At 43.2% G+C, this 18,474-nt stretch overlaps 1 protein-coding gene and 1 long non-coding RNA gene across 9 annotated transcripts in view; one reads left to right on the top strand and one right to left on the bottom strand.

Annotated features, from left to right (window-relative positions):
- RALYL (RALY RNA binding protein like) overlaps window positions 1–18,474 on the top strand; it is a 566,823-nt gene that overhangs the window by 235,531 nt on the left and 312,818 nt on the right. The window lies entirely within an intron of this gene.
- Window positions 1–18,474, bottom strand: part of LOC112544055 (uncharacterized) — a 37,082-nt gene that overhangs the window by 11,498 nt on the left and 7,110 nt on the right. The window contains exon 2 of the long non-coding RNA XR_012901348.1: window positions 9,742–9,830. This is a non-coding gene — a long non-coding RNA (uncharacterized LOC112544055). The remainder of the gene's footprint in view (window positions 1–9,741; window positions 9,831–18,474) is intronic.

The raw sequence follows: 18,474 nt of genomic DNA, 5'->3' as shown, positions 1-18,474 counted from the left end.
AGCCCCAGAGTAAAACTGCTTTGTGATTTAAAAAAAATCATGCATTATTGACATGGGGAAAAATTTAAAAGGCAGGCATAACAGTTTTATAGTGAGAAAACTATATTGCAAGTTAAGGATTGTTTACTGGATATTAATTATCAGCTCATAAGCCAATAGTAACATTGTACATTTTAGACACAAATAGGAAAAATGTTAGTTGAATCTGAGTTTCAAGTTTTTAAGGGCACTCACTATACATTACTGTCCAAAGAGTGAAGCAAATATTAATTGGTCTTTGTCAGTACTGTTGCTGACATTTTGGGAGTGCCCACTGAAAAGCCTACAATATACTATAATTATAGACCTTTTGTTTCCATGTTATCATAACTTTCCAAGATGTTCAGGTTTGGGTGTGGATTTTTTTGTGTGCTTGTTTACTGCTTATAGGTTAACTTATTAGAAAAGTTAGCATGAATACCATCAGGAAGGATTTTATCTGAGTAAATTCTAGTAGTCTTGACAGCTCTCATGTTTTTATTGTGAATCTCGGAACGTTTGGTGTATTTCATATAACCCCAGCTACTGGACGCATGTGAAGACATGAGGTTCTCAGTCACCTTACATAAAAAAAGATAGTCTCTTGTCTTCAGAGTTGTTGTGAAAAGCTTGAAATTCTGACTTGAGTGCGCTCAACGTGTTAGATATTGAGGTAAATAACCTAAACACTTTTTAAAAAAAATCTCATTATTTTTAAGATAACTTCATGATTTTGGTGTGTTTTGACTCATGATTTTGGACACTTTATGATGTTAATACTGTTCAAGCCATATTGCTTTATGCAGAGCTGTAGCAAAAACAGCTGAAGTATGAAGCTTGGTCTAAAGCTTGTTGTTAAAGAATACAGATTGAAGGTCTCTAGTCTGTCATCCTCGGGACCTGGCCAGCACCAAACCAGAGAAATTGCTGAACCACAGGAGGTCAATATTGTCTAGAGCATTACCAAACACTTCTCCTGCTTACGGGGCTCTTAGAAGACATGTAGGGGTACATTAGAGCTAAATAACAGCACAGAAGACTGAGAGCCAGAACTGGTGGCTGTAAACAAACTTTATGGGACCTCAGGAAAGTTGGCCTCATGCATGGTAAGTGGACATCTGGCTAACTAAATCATGCCAGACCACAGATATTGCCAGACCAGAGAGTGCTAGACTAGAGAGATTCAACCTGGACTGTCTTTGCTGGGGTTGAAAAATATTGCTATTGACTGAACAAAGATAAAACTTTGAATAATTATTAGCATATTCAGTAGCAAATTTTTAAATTCTAATGTCTGCTTGGACACAGAGGCACTGTGCATGCTAAGCAAGCTGAATGAACATCTAATTAGTCCTGTGTAGAGAGTTCCAGATATAGGTGCAGACTCCATAGATGGGTATTCCAGGTCTGGAGACTCGTGGAAAGACAATAGTGGTACTCATTGCCCATGAGTAGCCTTGATAATCAGCTTCTCTCTCTCTCTCTCTCCTCCTCAGTGCTTCCTGTGTGCAGGTAAACAGCTGTTCAGCAACTTGGAGGGAAAGGAACAGGGCCGGACATGCTTGGGGAGTGCAGGAAGAAGTGGAGTAGAGAGGCTAGGGAGAGGGCTGCTTGGAGATGAATAGGGGTAGAGGAACCCCCTCAGAAATCACATGGTCTGCGCTTATTGTTCTAGAGGTTTTTGGTTGCTACAGTTATCCATGGATTGCAGTTTGTAGTCATAACCTTGGTACACAGGTACTTCATGCCCTGCCATTGGGATTGAGAATTATTCTACCTTCCTGCTCTGGTCCCCGCACAAAACTGTTTTTTACTTGACACTTGAGTGGGGAGTTGTCCCTTTTTTTAATTTGACCCTTTAAATAGTTGAGCCTTTTGTAATGTGTCATTTTAATAATCTGTACATGACATAAATTGTAACCTGACTTTTTTGTGGTATGCCTCTAAAGGAAGTGAGAGATTAAGTTATCAAAGGCTAAACACAATTCCCTAATGTTTATGCCAGAGCTGATAGTGATGGATAGCAAAGAAAAAATCTTAAGAAGAAAGTACTGCTGCCTCATACTTATCACTCTTTTTACTTTATTCCCATCTATCTTCCCATATTCATATTTTTTTAAATTTAACATTCTGTAATTTATCTAATTGATCTAAGGGGTGGTCCAAAGCCTATTTAAATCAATGATAGTCTTTCCATGAAATCTTGTGTATCTGTTTTCATGAATTCCATAACTGAAGTTATAAAATGTTTTATTCCCACTCTTATCCAATAAAATGCTTTATTCAACCATCTTGTTCTGATAGCCGCCTGCATATATGTCATTCTGAAAAGATTAAAGCAAAAGTATGCCCATATTATTCAGATCAGTAACCTGAAAGTTAAAAGGAACAGTCATGCTTCTTAGTACAAAAAGACCATCAAATATACTGTATTTGAAAATAGTTTTTAATGCCAATTGCCCCATCATAATCTTTATTTCCAAATGCATTTTACAGTCTATTCCTACCCATAAATCCTTTTCCTATTTTCAACTTTGAAATCCAATCTTCCTTTTTCCTAGTGAGGCCCAAGTCAGTAGCTCAAATTCAAATACTTGAAAATTTCAGGGAACTGGACTGCCTTGGAGTCTATGGATCTGAACCCTCATTGGAAGAGAACTTATTTTCTTCTGCTCTGATTTGGATGCCCGGAATTTTATTGGAGCAGCTAATTGCGTTACCACATGCCATTTTGGGTTCCCATGAGCTTTCTATGAAATTGATATATAAACTAACTTTACTACAACCTCAAAGTCAATCCCTAAACTGTAGCTTAAACAGGACCTTCTCCAAATAACTCTGTAGATGAACTGTGTAATAGATGAAAATTCTGTATTTTGCGCACTCTAATCTGTAGACTGGGTCACACACTCAGACCTACTAGCTTCTGCTAAAAATCAGAACTGATGTCTCTGGAGAATTCAGTAATAATTAAGCCAGTGGGCTTAACAGACATTTAATAGGATTTGTGACTGAGAATCTGAATCTCCATCTCTAATTCATACATTATAGTTTATCACAGAAGGGTTGAAATGAAGTGAAAATATTTTAGTAAAGAAATACCACCAGAGTTGAGATTTGGGATGAAACTTTCCATGAACATAGTGATTCAGGAAAGCTTCTTTACTTGGGAACATGTGTAAGTTCTTAAATCCTGTTTCCTTCAGTGGAACTAAAACATTTACTTAGATATAAGTGCTTTCTGGAATAGAGAGAGAGGCCAGAGCTTTGATTAATTGAAGTTTCTTTTTTTATAGTGCCTCAGAAAATCATCTTTCTTGACTCTAAGCACTACATGACCGTTGTAGGATGTAGACAGGGCAGGAGGAGACTTCATTCCCCCCCTCCCCCCGCTCCCAGGTCCTGATTGATCTGGGGGCCAGGGTAGCGTGCGAAGTCTCCTCCCGCTGTACAAGGGGCTATTCAGCTGGCAATTGACTCTAAGTACAGCGCCCCGTTGCAGGGTGGGTTCAGGGAATGAGAGACTTCCTGTGGTTCTCCTGCCCCCAGACCCTGACCTGGGGGTTGAATAGCTCGTGAAATCTCCTTCCGCTGCCAGGGGTGTGGGCAACCACAGGGAACCTCCAGACATTCAGAAGAACTGGTGGTATTCTCGGGAGGAGGGCAAAGACTTCAGGCACTCCCCTTATCCCCAGGCCAGTGTTCCCTCAGCTGCGTGGTAGCACAGCTTCACAGGTGATTAATCAGCCCCGCCCAATCAGAGGTTCAGGGCTCTGTGCATAGAGCTGACTGAGTGGGCGGGGCTAAGTAATCACCTGTGAAGTTGTGCTGCCGCACAGCTTAGAAGGAACACTGCCCCAAGCCCATCAGGGTCTGTGGGTGAGGAAGCACAGAAGTGTCAAGCCCCTCCCCCTTCTGCCAAAGGCCCCACCCCTTCTGGGGTGGCCCAGGGCCACTTCCAAAATTTCTGAATTTTTGTCTAAAAACTGTCTGAAATTATTGCCCACCTCTGTACTAGACAGGGGGCTTAGAGACTTACATTTCAAAGGGTACGTCTACACTACAACGTTAATTTGAACTAACTTAGTTCGAATTAGTTAATTCGAACTAAGCTAATTCGAACTAACGGATCTAGACTAAAAAACTAGTTCGAAATAGCATTTTGCTAATTCGAACTAGCATGTCCACACAGAGTGGACCCTGAACCAGGCTTAAGGATGGCTGGAAGCAGTGCCGGCAGGGCATCAGAGGAGGACTTAGAGCGTGGAGATGCTGTCTCAGGCTAGCCGAGGGCTGTGTTTAAAGGGTCCCAACCCCCACCCCGGACAGAAAGTTCTCAGGGGTGCCCCGCTTGCAAAGCAGTCCTGGCTTGGAGTGCCCGGACTACCCACACTGGGCACATCACAGCACTCGGACATCGGACCGGCTGCACTTGCCACAGGCTGCCATCTGGGGAGAGGGGGCAATTGGGGGGCTGCAGGAGAGCTTCCACCCCCAGAAGCCCGCAGAGCCAGCCCAGTCCTCCCCATCGGGGGCTCGTACCCCATTCCTCCCTCACCTCCTTTCACTTACCCCTCCCTAGCCCCCCTTCCTGATGTACAAAATAAAGGACAATTGTGTTCAAAAATAGAATCTGTCTTTATTGAACAAAACTGGGGGAGACTGGGAAAAGGAGGTGGGAGAGGGGAAGAGAGAGGCTGGGAGAGGGGAGGGCAACTACAATAATCAGGGGTTGGGAACAGGTCCCATATGAAGAGAGGCTAAAGAGACTGGGACTTCTCAGCTTAGAAAAGAGGAGACGGAGGGGGGACAGGAGTTGGGTGGAGAGGGTGCATCCAGAAAAGTTCTTCATTAGTTCCCATAAAGAAGGACTAGAGGACACCAAAGGAAAGGAATGGGTAGCAGGCTTCAAACTAGTAAGAGAAAGTTGTTCTTCACAAAGCAAAGAATCAACCTGTGGAACTCCTTGCTGCAGGAGGCTGTGAAGGCTAGAACTAGAACAGAGTTTAAAGAGAAATGAGATCAAGTCATGGAAGTTGGGTCCATGGAGTGGTATTAGCCAGGGGGTAGGAGTGGTGTCCCTGCCCAAGGTTTGTGGAAAGCTGGAGAGGGATGGCACGAGACAAATGGCTTGGTCACTGTCTTCGGTCCATCCCCTCCAGGGTCCCTAGGGTTGGCCGCTGTCGGCAGACAGGCTACTGGGCTAGATGGACCTTTGGTCTGACCCAGTACAGCCATTGTAAGTTCAGAGCTCAGGGTCGGGGGTCTCAGTGGACCACCTTGGTTTTCATGCAAACCTGCTCCTGGGTGGCCAGGCTGGCAGCTCTCCTGCCCTAGACAGCCACTTTCCTGTGCCTAGTGCGGAGGTCGTGGACGAGGACCACGATGTCCGCACTAGCCCAGGCGGGTGCCCGCCTCTTGCGGTCCCGGGCAAGCTCCCGGGAGCTGCCAGCCTGGTCCCGGGGAGAGGGGGAGGGCTGGGGGGCATCGGGTGGGTGGCTCGAGCCATGCCAGGTGCAGGGTCTGCTAGCTGGGTGCTGGCAGGCTTTCACCTGGCACGGGCACCATAGCCAGGCAGTGCCCCTTTAAGGGGTCCGGGGCCGGGTGGGGGGCAGACGAGTTTCCCTGGTGTTGGCCAGAGTGGCCACCAGGGAAACCTGGAGAGGGCTAGCCTTCCACTAGTTCGAGTTAAGGGGCTACACAGCCCTTAATTCGAACTAGTAAGTTCGAACTAGGCTTAATCCTCATGGAATGAAGATTACCTAGTTCGAACTAAGCACTCCGTTAGTTGGAATTAAATTCGAACTAACGGAGCGCTAGTGTAGCGCCTATGAAAGTTAGTTCGAACTAACGTCCGTTAGTTTGAACTAACTTTGTAGTGTAGACATACCCAAAGAGAGCAACAAGATTTCTTGCTCGGGCCACTGTTCTAATCTAGTTGAGGGTTATGGAATCTTTAAGTCAAGGGCTTTCTCCAGTCCAGCCTCTAATAAAGTAAAGAGGAGCTTGCAGATTTCCAGACCAGGAAGACTTAGTAGTATGTGGCTTCTCTGCACTGGCTACTGTTGCTCCTCCATAGGACTCAGACAGATCTGCATCTACTTGTATTTTCCCTCAGCCATATCCTGTTCTACCTGCATTCCCATTTATGGTCTTGGGGGTTGTTCTTTGCATGTCACTTCCCTGCAGCTCCAGACTCATCATGCAGGAGCTGCTTCCCCCCAAAATCCCAGCCATTTCTTCAGGGTTCTTTCTCCTGTCTGGCCACTGGCCAGGAGAAAGGGAAGTGCAGGGGGGAGGAGACTGATGACAGTTGTAGTTCCCTGCTTAACAGATTCATCACAATTTTGTCTTTGCTAAATGAAATGAAAAATAATGCAAACAACATTAACTAATATTTTGCCAACACTGTTGCAAATATTCCTATTAATACCTACATAAATAACTTAAGTTAGGCTGCTGAGGTACTGATACATCTGCATATCACATTGACCAATATTGTCTCATTGCTTCTTTATACTTCCCGATCTATCTTTTGTCTTGGGATAGGGTCTGTCGTCTTGTTTTGTTTTTCTACAGCTCCTAACATAGTGGGGTCCTGGATAAGGAATGAGGCTCCTAGCTATGACAGTGATATACATAATTAATAGAGTAAAAACTTATTAGAAACCCATGTAGTTTTCAGTACATGCTTTTTAAGGACTTTGGGCTTAATTTCCTGTCTGGTCTCTGTTATTGTCAGTTTCTCCTTTATATATTGTGGCTGGTCCTAAATAACTTGAAATGTTCATTGTTAACAACAATATCAATGAGGAAAATACAATATAGAAGCAGAATACAGGGATCTGTTCTAATGTCAGAGCCACATGAGTGTAGAACTGAAATTACATGTCACTAAAAGCTGCAGTCGCATTTCCATTCAGTTGTTTTTTCCTACACAGAATGGTCTAAAACAGTTGCATGGGATGAACAGTTGCAAATGTATAGCAATGACTTATACTCAGTTGTGTTGGATTAGTTGTTCTATCTATCTGTCAAAGGTGAATAATGATGACTCCAGTTATACCCCTCAGACACAAGAAAGGGGGAGTGCATGGCTGGAGATGGGTGGCAGTAGGAGTGCTATTCAAGACCTAAGGAGTATGCTCTACCGCCTCATTGTTTTGTCAACATTCTTCATGTTGTAGAACCCTCCATCCCCTGTGAGTGATATCAAGGAGCAGCCAGCAAATGCTTGATACTAGTGTAGCTCCAGTGGAGAGCCAGCACCCAACGTGCTATTCACAAAACTAGGTACTGGATTCTGCAGGGGAGTTTGTGAGTTAGCTGGTAGGGCTGTAAAAATCACATGCTGGCACACAGTCCTTTTTTTTTTTTTTTTTTTTACTTTGCTTCTCAGTAGGCTTTGACAGTTTTTAAAATATCTGGTTATTGTATGTAAATTAGTATGTGAATGAAATATGCTCCAAATGCCAGCATATTTTCAGTATGTCTTTTATGTAGAACCATTCTGTCTGATTGCGCACTGTTCTTCAATAGCAATTAAGACTGGTAGAATTGGAATGACTGGCTATCCCACATCAGAAACTTGAAAGGAGTAGTCAGGACCTTCTCTGTCAAGGGCATACATGCCGAGGTATATCCTGGACATCAACAGGAACCAGTTGCAGAACTTTTTGCTTTATGTTACTAAACAGGGATATGGGCATTTTGTGAAACAGTGGGTTGTTTTTTGGAGACATGTTCAAAGCTTCATTATCCTCCTCAACCTGGAGGCATACGAAATTTGAACAGACCTGCTTTTCTCTTGATTGCACAGAACAGTGCAAATTCCTTCTTTCCTCCACAGTCTGCTGGAGGAGGTGAAGGCCATAGAGGAGCAGAGATATTAAGGAGCACAGGAGCTTGAGAAAAGCATGACACTGGTAGGAGCAGAAACTGAAGATTCAGTTATGGATGAATGTGAAGTCAAGAGCAAGAGGGCTGTGAGTAACTGTAGTGCAGTGTGTATCTAGAGATGAGTAGGGTGCATATTTCACAGGATTTAGTGTGCACAGTCAAAGCAGATTGAGGAAAGAGAATATGAGAACACTGAGGGCATGTGTAGACTACATCCCTCTTTCGAAAGAGGGATGTAAATTAGGCAGATCAATAGCATAAATGAAGCAGGGATTTAAATATCCAGCGCTTCATTTGCATAATTGCATCAGAGTGGTCTTTTGAAAAGGGGTATTTTGAAAGTGAAACTGCCATCTAGACGTGGTTCTTTTGGGGAAAAAAACTGTACAGGATCTTTTGAAAAAGGGTTTGTTTGTTTTTCCAAAAGAACCGCGTCTAGACAGCGGTTTCACTTTTGAAATACCCTTTTTCAAAAGACCGCTGTGACACGATTATGCAAATGAAGTGTGGGATATTTAGATCCCCACTTCATTTGCACTTGCAATCTTCCTAATTTATATCCCTCTTGAAAAGACGGATGTTGTCTAAACATAGCATGAGGGGAAGGAGAGGAAAAAAGGGAACACAGAATGTAGAGTGTAAATGGCCTGGAGGTCAAGAAGCCAAAACAACACTACAAAGAAAGAATGACATATTCCCTTACCAATGTGAGGTGTCCATATTTTGTGAATGTTAGAGCATGTGGGAATCCAAGGAAATCAGTACCACTCCAGTAGTTAGCAATCCACTTTGTCTCTACGTCATGTGAATGTTGACCCTTTTAGTCTGTTGTTTGGAAAGTTTAAGATCCTTTAATGGAACCTGCTATGTTTAGGGCCATGAAAAATGTGTGTCAGACTGTAAAATCTAGTCTTCTCCTGTGAAATCTGATCTTTTGTTGTTTTTTACCCTATACTATACTGATATCATGGGAGATACCAATATTTTTTTTCAAATTGGGTTCCAAAAACGAGTTTCAGGGGGATGCAAGATTATTGTAGGGGATATCATGGACTTGCCATAATTACTCCACCTTCAGTGCTGGTTGTTCGGAAATTGAGCAAAAAGGAACCATGAATTTGCTAAGGTCCTGGTATATGAGTACAAAGTATTATTCTTACTATGTGTTATGGGAGCCAGATCATTCTTAAGTGATGCTTGCATGATCTTTGTTTTGTGATGGGTTTATCCATAATTCTGCATGTTATGTACTTTTTTTCCCCTCTGAGGACAATGAGTTAACAGCTATTTAGGTTATAGTTCAATTTGCTTCTTTTTAAAGATTGTATATGCACAATCTAAGGTTAGTTTTTTCAGTGCTTTTGTAAATTTCCATGCATCACCCCATATTATCGTTTTTTCTGCAGTTCCATAATCCCTTTTTTATTTAAAAGTTTCCTGTGGATAGATATACAACACACTCTTGCAAAAGTTTTAAAGCCAGAATTATATTGTACTTTCTGATCAAATAGAAAACAAAAGCAGGAGGTCATCTCCAACAAAGCCATTTGTAGACAAGGTAAAGGTACTGATTTTGTGGGTATCTCCTGTCAGCAAAAGAAACAAGAATGGTCTGAAATTAAAATAATAGCTTGGTTCAGATTTCTGTGGCAACATCAGATGTTCAATGTTTCACTGATATTATAGCCTGCCTGCCTGATGTGAAGGACATAAGCAGTGAATGCTGTTTATTTTTCCCAGTGACTCTTCAAATTATCATTTTCTTTGGTCTCGTGGTTTATCAGCAGTATTCCAAACTATTAAAATTCTCACCAATCAACTCACCTTTGGCGTGTGTTCAATAGGCTGCTTCTCCAACTCTGAAAGTTATTTCACATCCTTTTTCTTTGCTTCTAATTCAACATTCATTGTGTCTAATTGCAGGGTAGAGACATGATTACACTCCAAAGAATTACAATCAAAGTTGGCTTGTTAGTGTATAAAGCTCTGGCTGTTAATCACAATCATTTAAGCAGTAGCTAACCTTCACTAAAACACAGATGGCATGTTGTTATCATTTAGAGCTACCCAAATCAGACACTGTTGCCGTATCCCAAACAGGACTTCACAGTTATGTCTTTCAGTACTGCTTCCATTCTGTAACAGTAGATAATATCAGTTGGGTTTGATAGCGTTTCAGTTACTTAGGATAAACATATGAATTTTGTACAGCTGTAGTATCTCATTCAAATAAAATCCACATTTCTTGCACTGGAAAGGAGTCTAGCCACTCAGCCCAGACAAAAAAGAAATAATTTACAGAACAATCAAGACCACTTTCTGTTTACTTTGATTAAAATCACTAAAAAAGAATGTTACAGATACATGCATACTGCACTGTAGAAACCCTTTTTCAAGCTTGAGTAGTAATGAGAGTTTGAAAAGCTTCCTCATCCTCATGCTTTGAGAATGCTAAGGTCTGGTGAGTTTCAGTATACCATAAAGTAAGTAGCTGCCTGTTGTCTTTTTTCAATGCTACTGACCTAAATAAAACCCAGCTACTGTACGTCGGGCACTAGAACAAATCATAGTGTCAGTGTCAATCCATTAAACAAAGATGTTTAAAAAGAATTATGAAATACATGATATAGCACTACAATCCACTTCCAAACACCCTGCATTGCTACAAAAACATAATGAGGCAAGGATATAAACTGTGGAAAAGGAAGTGAGATCTTTTGAGAGTCCATATAGTTGAGTAGTGGCATGAGCGAGAACACCACAGTTTGAATCTTGGTCATGTCACTGTTTGCTGTATGGCCCAGGACTGATTGCTCCCAATGCCAGGCAAAACTCAAGCTGAACCTCAAATTGGTATCATCATCACATGTAGGTCTGGGAAAGGCGTAGCAAGTGTTAGTTATAAAAACCTCTCTGACCATGTATGAGCAGGCACTTTCTTTTTCTCATAGTAATCTGGCGATTTTGCTTATCACATTTTCCTTTGTCTGGGAAAAGGAGCAATTTTCTCCATCTGAATTAAACATCTGTAAATCTAGCTTATTACCACTAACAAGTAGCAAAGACACATAACATTCTGTAACCTGCTTAATCCTCACTATCAGGGAATTAAAGTTCTGGACTATTTTCTGACCTTTTAACAATATGCATTTGTATAATCAAACTCTTTGAAATTGAGTTCATGCAAACGGCAGCGAGTATAATGTGAAATGTTCAAATGCAAATTAAATTAATTTGTTGCTTTCATTAATCATCCTCCTTTAGATTAATTTTCAAACTTTACATGTTTGTTTAATCTTGGTGCCTTCTGATTTATTCATGAAATGTTGCTCTCCTGTGCTTTGAAATGGCCTCTGTCTATTGCAGCATTTTCAATAAGAGATTTTCCAGCCTATATTTTTAATAAGGTTGCTTATATATGTATTTGTTTTCAAACAAAAATCATGTCTTTTGGGTATTCATTAACCAGCTATTGCAAACAATGTCTATTTGAGGAAATCTCATCAATTTAAAGTTCCAGAGGAGATCACCAAATGTCATTCCAATAAAAATGAAATTTGCATGCAGTGCTTCATTTGCAAGCAATGTTTGTTTGTCTTCCCTGGCATTTATTACAGTGATCAAGCAACTGAAATAATCTGTATATTATGCAAACCAGTCCATTCCCTAGGAAACTTTGTGGGCTTTTAAAAATATATTAAGCAAAAATGATTAATGTAAAGGTCTGATGTCAGGCAGAATGAACAAGAATTGGATCTTGTCACAAGAAATTCTTGTTGCTGTCATTACAGGTGACTAACCTATTTCAGGCAATTAAATGTTCTGATACGTTGAGGAGTGTATCAGTAGGATATGCTTTATTGTGAGTGACTTAAGCAGAATGAAGGATGGCTTTACTTGATTCCTGGCTAATTGGATTATTGTCCACTCTACCAGTGTAACCACAAGGTTCAGTAATAGAGTTGAAGCTGAGAAAATGCTGGTTGTGTAGTGAAATGAGCTTTTAGCTAAAGAGAATTTCAATGGAGAAATTCTAGCACAGCTGGGAACCAAATGTTAACAGTACATATAACTCTCCTACCTCAATAGTGTCATGCCAGTGATTTGAAAAGGTCATGTTTTTTGCAACAAATGGTCAAAATCCTTGTGCTTCCACAATCTCTATAAAGAAAGCCTTTTCCATCTCAATACTAGGTAGTTTGTTTTGAGGGAGGGAAATAAAAAGATAAATTTACTTAATGAAATGCTTTGATTAGTTACAGAGTGTAGTTTTCTGGTAAATAAAGTAAACTATTGCTACCAATTTATGTTTTTAGTATGCACATATTTAGCTAGTGGAAGGCATTGCAGCAAAATTCTCACAGGCCAGCCTCCCTTTGTTTTGGTGTGAAATCACCGACCTGTACTTGTTATATTGCACTCAAACATGTGGAAGCTGGATGAAAAGTTTGAACAGTTGCCTTGCAGCAAACTCGAATTTCAGTAGACTGTTGCTAAATAAAAGTGTGTACAGGCAGTCCCCGGGTTACATACAAGATAGGGACTGTAGGTTTGTTCTTAAGTTGAATCTGTATGTAATTCGGAACTGGCGTCCAGATTCAGCCGCTGCTGAAACTGACCGCCAGTTCTGACTTACATACAGAATCAACTTAAGAACCCCAGGCGTCCCCAAGTCAGCTGCTGCTGAAACTGATCAGCAGCTGATTCCAGGAAGCCCGGGGCAGAACAACTCTGCCTCGGGCTTCCTGTAGTCAGCGCTGGTCAGTTTCAACAGAAGCTGACTTGGGGACGCCTGGGGCAGAGCAGCTGGGGTGCTGCTGGGTTGCTCCAGTAGCGCCGCTCCTCGGTGCTACTGGACCAACCCAGCAGCACCCCATCTGCTCTGCCCCAGGCGTCTTGATTCAGCCGCTGCTGAAACTGACCAGCAGCGGCTGAATCAGGACCTGGGGCAGAGCAGCTGGGGTGCTGCCGGGTTGGTCCAGTAGTGCCCAGAGCGGCACTGCAGGACCAATCGGCAGCGCCCCAGCTGCTCTGCCCCAGGGTCCAAAACAAAAACCTGGTCTGCTGGGGGGGGGGCACACTAGCTGCGCCCCCCCCCCCAGCAGACCAGGGACACGGGGAGCAGAGCCGCAGCGGCAGCGGGGTGCCGCGCCTCTGAGGCTTTGCTCTGGCAAAGTCTCAAAGGCGAGGGACCCCGCTGCGGCTGCGGCTTCAGTCCCGGTGCCTGTGGTCTGCTGGGGACGGTCCCCAGCAGACCACAGGCACCGGGACTGAAGCCGCAGCCGCGGCGGGTTCCCGCGCTTCTGAGGCTTTGCTCTGGCAAAGCCTCAGAAGCGCAGGAACCCGCCCGGTGCCCCTGGTCTGCTGGAGACGGTCTCCAGCAGACCAGGGGCACCGGAGCAGCTTACGAACGGGGCTTTCTCGCCCCGGAGCTCGCAGGTAGCAATCCGCCACCTCGACCTCCGGGGCGAGAAAGCCCCGTTCGTAAGTGCGGATCCGACGTAAGTTGGATCCGCGTAAGTCGGTGACTGCCTGTAATTGTCGTAGCAAAATGTACCATTCATGACTTTAAATTACTCGTAACCTGTGAAATAAAAGTTCCTTTTCTATCAAAACTTGAAAAGCACTGAAAACTGAATTACTAGCAATGTTCACTCAGGGGAGATGTTTATTTTTCAGGAGGTATCTAAGCCTATTTTAAAATAAGGAACGCGACATTAGTGGCATAACATATCTAATATAGGATTTGATCCTTCCGCCATTAAGTATGTGAGGTACAAGTTACTTTGGACAGGGTATTCACCTGGGATGCATAGGGTGGTGGGTTCTAGTCCATTCCCTCCAGAAGTTACTAGTTACTTCAGCTGAAAGTAAGACAGGTTTGCAAGTTTGAGCTATCATATTTGGAAGGCTTTATGAAAGATGATAATAGCTAGTTAGGTGAACAGCAGGACTGTTCATCTTATTGAAACATTTTTACACACACGGACACACAGGGCTGGCTCGAGCCATTTCTGCACCCTGGGCAGCAGGCATGCGACACATGCACTGCTCTGCCCCCGGGCTGATAGCGCATGTGCAGCCCTGCTCCCCAGCATGCTGCGCACCTTACAGCTGCAGTCGGGCACGCGGTGTCTAATTGCAGCTCTAAGAGGTGCCGTGCGGCCCCCGGCCCCGGGCGTGCGGCACCTGATGGCAGCTGTAAGGGGCCCCCCATAGGTTGGCACCCGGACAGCTGCCCGGATAGCCTCCCCCCTCCTTAATACAGCCCTATGGACACATACACACACAATTGTGCTTCAAAAAACCTGTAATATACCCACTACATTCTTTTCAATAGTTACATTCATTGGTATTGTGTCTTAAATTAGATTGTAAATTCTTCAGGGCATGGTATGTCTCAAGTTTGTTCAGCTATTAACACAAGGTATTTAATCTTATTGGAAGGCTCCAGAAGCTACTGTAGTACACAAAATAAGAAGTCTATGTAGAGATTAGATAAATCTCAAATGTAAGAGACTTGAGAAGAGTGAATTCTTAATGGGGATGGAGGAAACAGTTTAGATATTTTAGAGCAAGAACATAACATTACTAAAAGTTTATTTACCTAGCTAATAAAACTGGGCTGATAATTGTTTCACTTACATGACACACTCTTAGGGTAAAAGATGGCCGTCAGTACTTTATGACTATGGAGGGTGTTGTGGGCATGGTCTCAAGAGTTTTAGAGCTAATGTAGATGTTTCCACTTCATTACTTCCAATGGAATAGAGCCTTATCTGTCTGCATTAATGAATGGATACCCCTCCAGAAGATTTGCTACTGGTTATTTTCTAATGATGATATAATTAGAAAGCAGAAATAGCTCTTAAAGAAAGGAATGCCTGTAGCCACAACCCACAAGCTTCTCAGTTTGATTGTGTTCAAAATCAGAATTACTGTAGCATAGAAAGCGAAACTGGGCAATATTAGAGAAGATGTCAAGAGATAATGATGATCTTAATTTTTGGTACATACTATTTTCCTGCAAGTGTTGGTTAAAAGTTTTCAGATGCTGGGTTTCAAATAATTTTCTGATTCTCAAGATGGTTCTGAAAATACAGATGAGAGATCAGTGCCCCAGGCTGAAATATAGTTATGTTTGTAGTCCTAGCCTCAGCCTTGAATTGGTTTTGGGAGCAGGATGATTTTTTTTATTTTAGTTTTTTGTTTGTTTTATTTTAATAACGTTATCTTTAGTGACAGAAATTAACATGATGCCAGACTCGAAAGCAGACCTCCATTTGGGAGGGAAGTTGTGAATAGGGAGTTGTGGCCTTTAACCAGAAAAATCAGAACAGATATTGAAAGGAAATGTTAGCTTAACTGGGGCCTCTTGGTGAGAGAGAATACACGGACTAAAACGCAGTAGTAGCAATTCTGCATGTCTGTCTCCTACCAACATGAAAGTACATTCTTTGTAAAAAGAATTTCAAATTATCTACTATATATCTGAGAGAGTTTGTCTGTCTGTCTGTCTGTCTGTCTGTCTGTCTGCCTTTGCATCCCTCCGTAGGTCTGTTCAAGAACTCCTCCTAAATAGTAAGAGGTAGGACCACCATATTTGGTATGCAGCTTCCTCTTATCATAACGTAAAGCAAGGTCAATATTTGGTTGTGCCAGAGCAATAGGTTATGCCTGGAAACTGATTGCTTCTCATCATTGGAAAGGGAGGGCTCTGCTGGATGGACAGTTATACTCTGGAATGACTACAGGAGGCAGCAAGCATGCCAGCCCCAGGGAGCAGCGGCTGGCCTATCGGCAAGGGTCCCATTGCCTGGCTTGGTCCCAGGGAACAACCATAGCTCTTGCTGCCTCAGCCTGGGCCGGAGAGTAGTCATCAGCAGGCTGAGCAGCACAACCCCTGGAGCAGCCTTGAGGAGCAGCCTCCACTATCACAGCCCATGGTTGTCCCAGCCCTGCCCCACCCCCAGGAGCAGTCAGTGCTAGGTTGGGCAGCACAGCCCCAGCCCGGCAGCAGCAGCCAATAGTCCAGGCAGTACGGCCCTCTGTTGCCTTGGCCTGGCTCTGTGGGGTGACTCTGTGGGGCAGCCACTGGCCAGCTGACCAGTGAACAGTGCAGCCCTCATCATCCTGGGCCAGCCCTGAGGAGCAGCTGTCAGTCACCCCTACCCTTCTGCCCCTACCCTAAGTCCCACACACCTACCAAACCCATTCCCTGACTTCTATATCCTGACATCCTGCCCTAAGCTCCCCATACCGCCCAAACCCCAGCCCTGAATCCTGTACCCTCACATTTCCATCCCTTCCCCACACTCAAACTCCCACCCTGACTCCTCCACCCCCCAAATTTCTGCTGTGGGCCTCTCGCCCTCTACCCTGACTCCTGGAGTCCTGGATCCCCTTCCATTTCCCCTTCCATTTGTGGTTTAAATTAACTTTGCAAGCGATGCAGACAGTCTGAATATTTTAGGGCTGGAAACAAACAGGAATCCTGGGTTTGTTGTTGATTTGCAGACGGATTTTAAACATGTCCTGCTGCTTTGCTTTATCTCGGTTTCCTCTTATGGAGGCGTCATAGAAATGGTTGATCTTTCTGTAAGTTCTTTTTCAATTTTATAGACGCTTTCATGGATTCCAAGGCTAGACAGTATTGTTGTTATCATCCTATTTGACCTCCTGTGTAACACACACCATAGAACTTTCCCAAAACAATATCTAGAGTAGAGCTTTAGGAAAAACATCTTGTCTTGTTTTTAAAATTGCCAGAAATTCCACCATGAATCTTGGTAAACTGTTCATTACTCTCACTGTTAAAATCATGCATCTTATTTCCAGTCCAAACTTGCTGACCTTTAGCTTCCAACTTCTGGACCAGGTTATATCTTTCTCTGTAGGAGAATTAGATCCCAGCTCTAGGGTGGCTTAAAATACAGAAATGGTATGCTATATATTATATTTCTATCTTTGGGGTTTTTTAGAATGGCTTCTATAAAATGATATTAAATTTAAGACTGACTTCATTCTTATTAATCCTGTAGGATTGTTTTATAAAGATCAATCCTCATCTCTAAATTTACCTCACAGGATTAAATAGGACCAGTAGTGGCAACAGACTTCACCAGGCCCTGGGCAAGGTGGGAAGGGCCCTCAGTTCTGGGCCTCCCAAAAGGGGCAGGGCCTTAGGCAGAAGAGGCATGGCTGGAGATAGCCTTCCCAGCCACCCTTTCAGTACCATCCAGGGATCCAGTGGCTCTTTAAAGTGCCCAAGGCTCCAGCTTCTGATGCTCCCACAGGAGCATCAGTGGTGATCCAGAACTCCAGGCCCCTTTAAATCACCAGCCACTGTGACAACTGCTCCCTTTCCCACTACTCCTGTCAGTGGCCATGATTAGGATGTCTTTCATAGTCAGCCTCCAGCACAGGTGCTATCTGCAAGCAGTAGTCCCAAAAAGAAATTCTGTGTAATATAGCCAGAATACCTTCAGGAATGCAGAAAGGAACATGCATTAGAACAATCATTGTGACAGCTTTTGAAGAAGTGCTCTTCTGTGCTGAACCTGTTGAGTTGGACAGTGAGTAAAGAGGTTCAGAGCAATGGTGATTGTCTCATCTTTTTGTCATGGCTTACACCATTATTTCTCCTTGCATACATGTGCAGAACTAGTCAGATTCTAGCTCTTGTGTTTGAACAGTTCATCAAAGATGTAAAATGCTCAGTTAAGTGCTAAGTATAACAAGCCACATACTTCATTTTTACTTACTGAAGTTGCTAGATGACATGTCCTATGTTATTATATGACACATTGTAACATAAAATTAATTTTACTCCAATATATATGTCTACATATTTGTCTTTTACTTTATAATCCACTATTACAGGTTGGAGACCAACTGGCTAAGTAGCAGTTCAGCAGAAAAGGACCTGGGGGTTACAGTGGATGACAAACATGATATGAGTCAACAGTATTCCTCGTAGCAAGAAGGCTAATATTGGGGTGCATTAGGAGGAGCTTTTCTATTAGATCTAGAGAAGTTATTATTCCCCTTTATTTGGCATTGGTGAGGCCACATCTCGAGTATTGTGTCCAGTTCTAGGCCCCTGTTATAGAAAGGATGTGGAGAGGGTCCAGCGGAGGGCAACCAAAATGATTAGAGGGCTAGAGCACTTGACCTACGAGGAGAGACTGAGGTATTTGGGATTAGTCAGTCTGCAGAAGTGAAGAGTGAGGGGGATTTGATAGCAGCCTTCAACTTCCTGAAGGGAGGTTCCAGAGAAGATGGAGCGAGGCTGTTCTCAGTAGTGATGGATGGCAGAACAAGGAGCAATGGTCTCAGGTTACTGTGAGGGGGTCTAGGTTGGATATTAGGAAAAACTATTTCACTAGGAGAGTGGTGAAGTACTGGAATGGATTACCTGGGGTAGTGGTGGAATCTCCATCTATGGAGGTTTTTACGTCCCATCTTGACAAAGCCCTGGCTGGGATGATTTATTTGGGATTAGTCCTGTTTTGGGCAGGGGACTGAACTTGATGACTTCCTGAGGTCTCTTCAAGC

This window comes from Pelodiscus sinensis, chromosome 2, assembly GCF_049634645.1.
Source record: "Pelodiscus sinensis isolate JC-2024 chromosome 2, ASM4963464v1, whole genome shotgun sequence".
NCBI lineage: Eukaryota > Metazoa > Chordata > Testudines > Trionychidae > Pelodiscus > Pelodiscus sinensis.
This window is presented reverse-complemented; position numbering and strand designations above follow the sequence as displayed.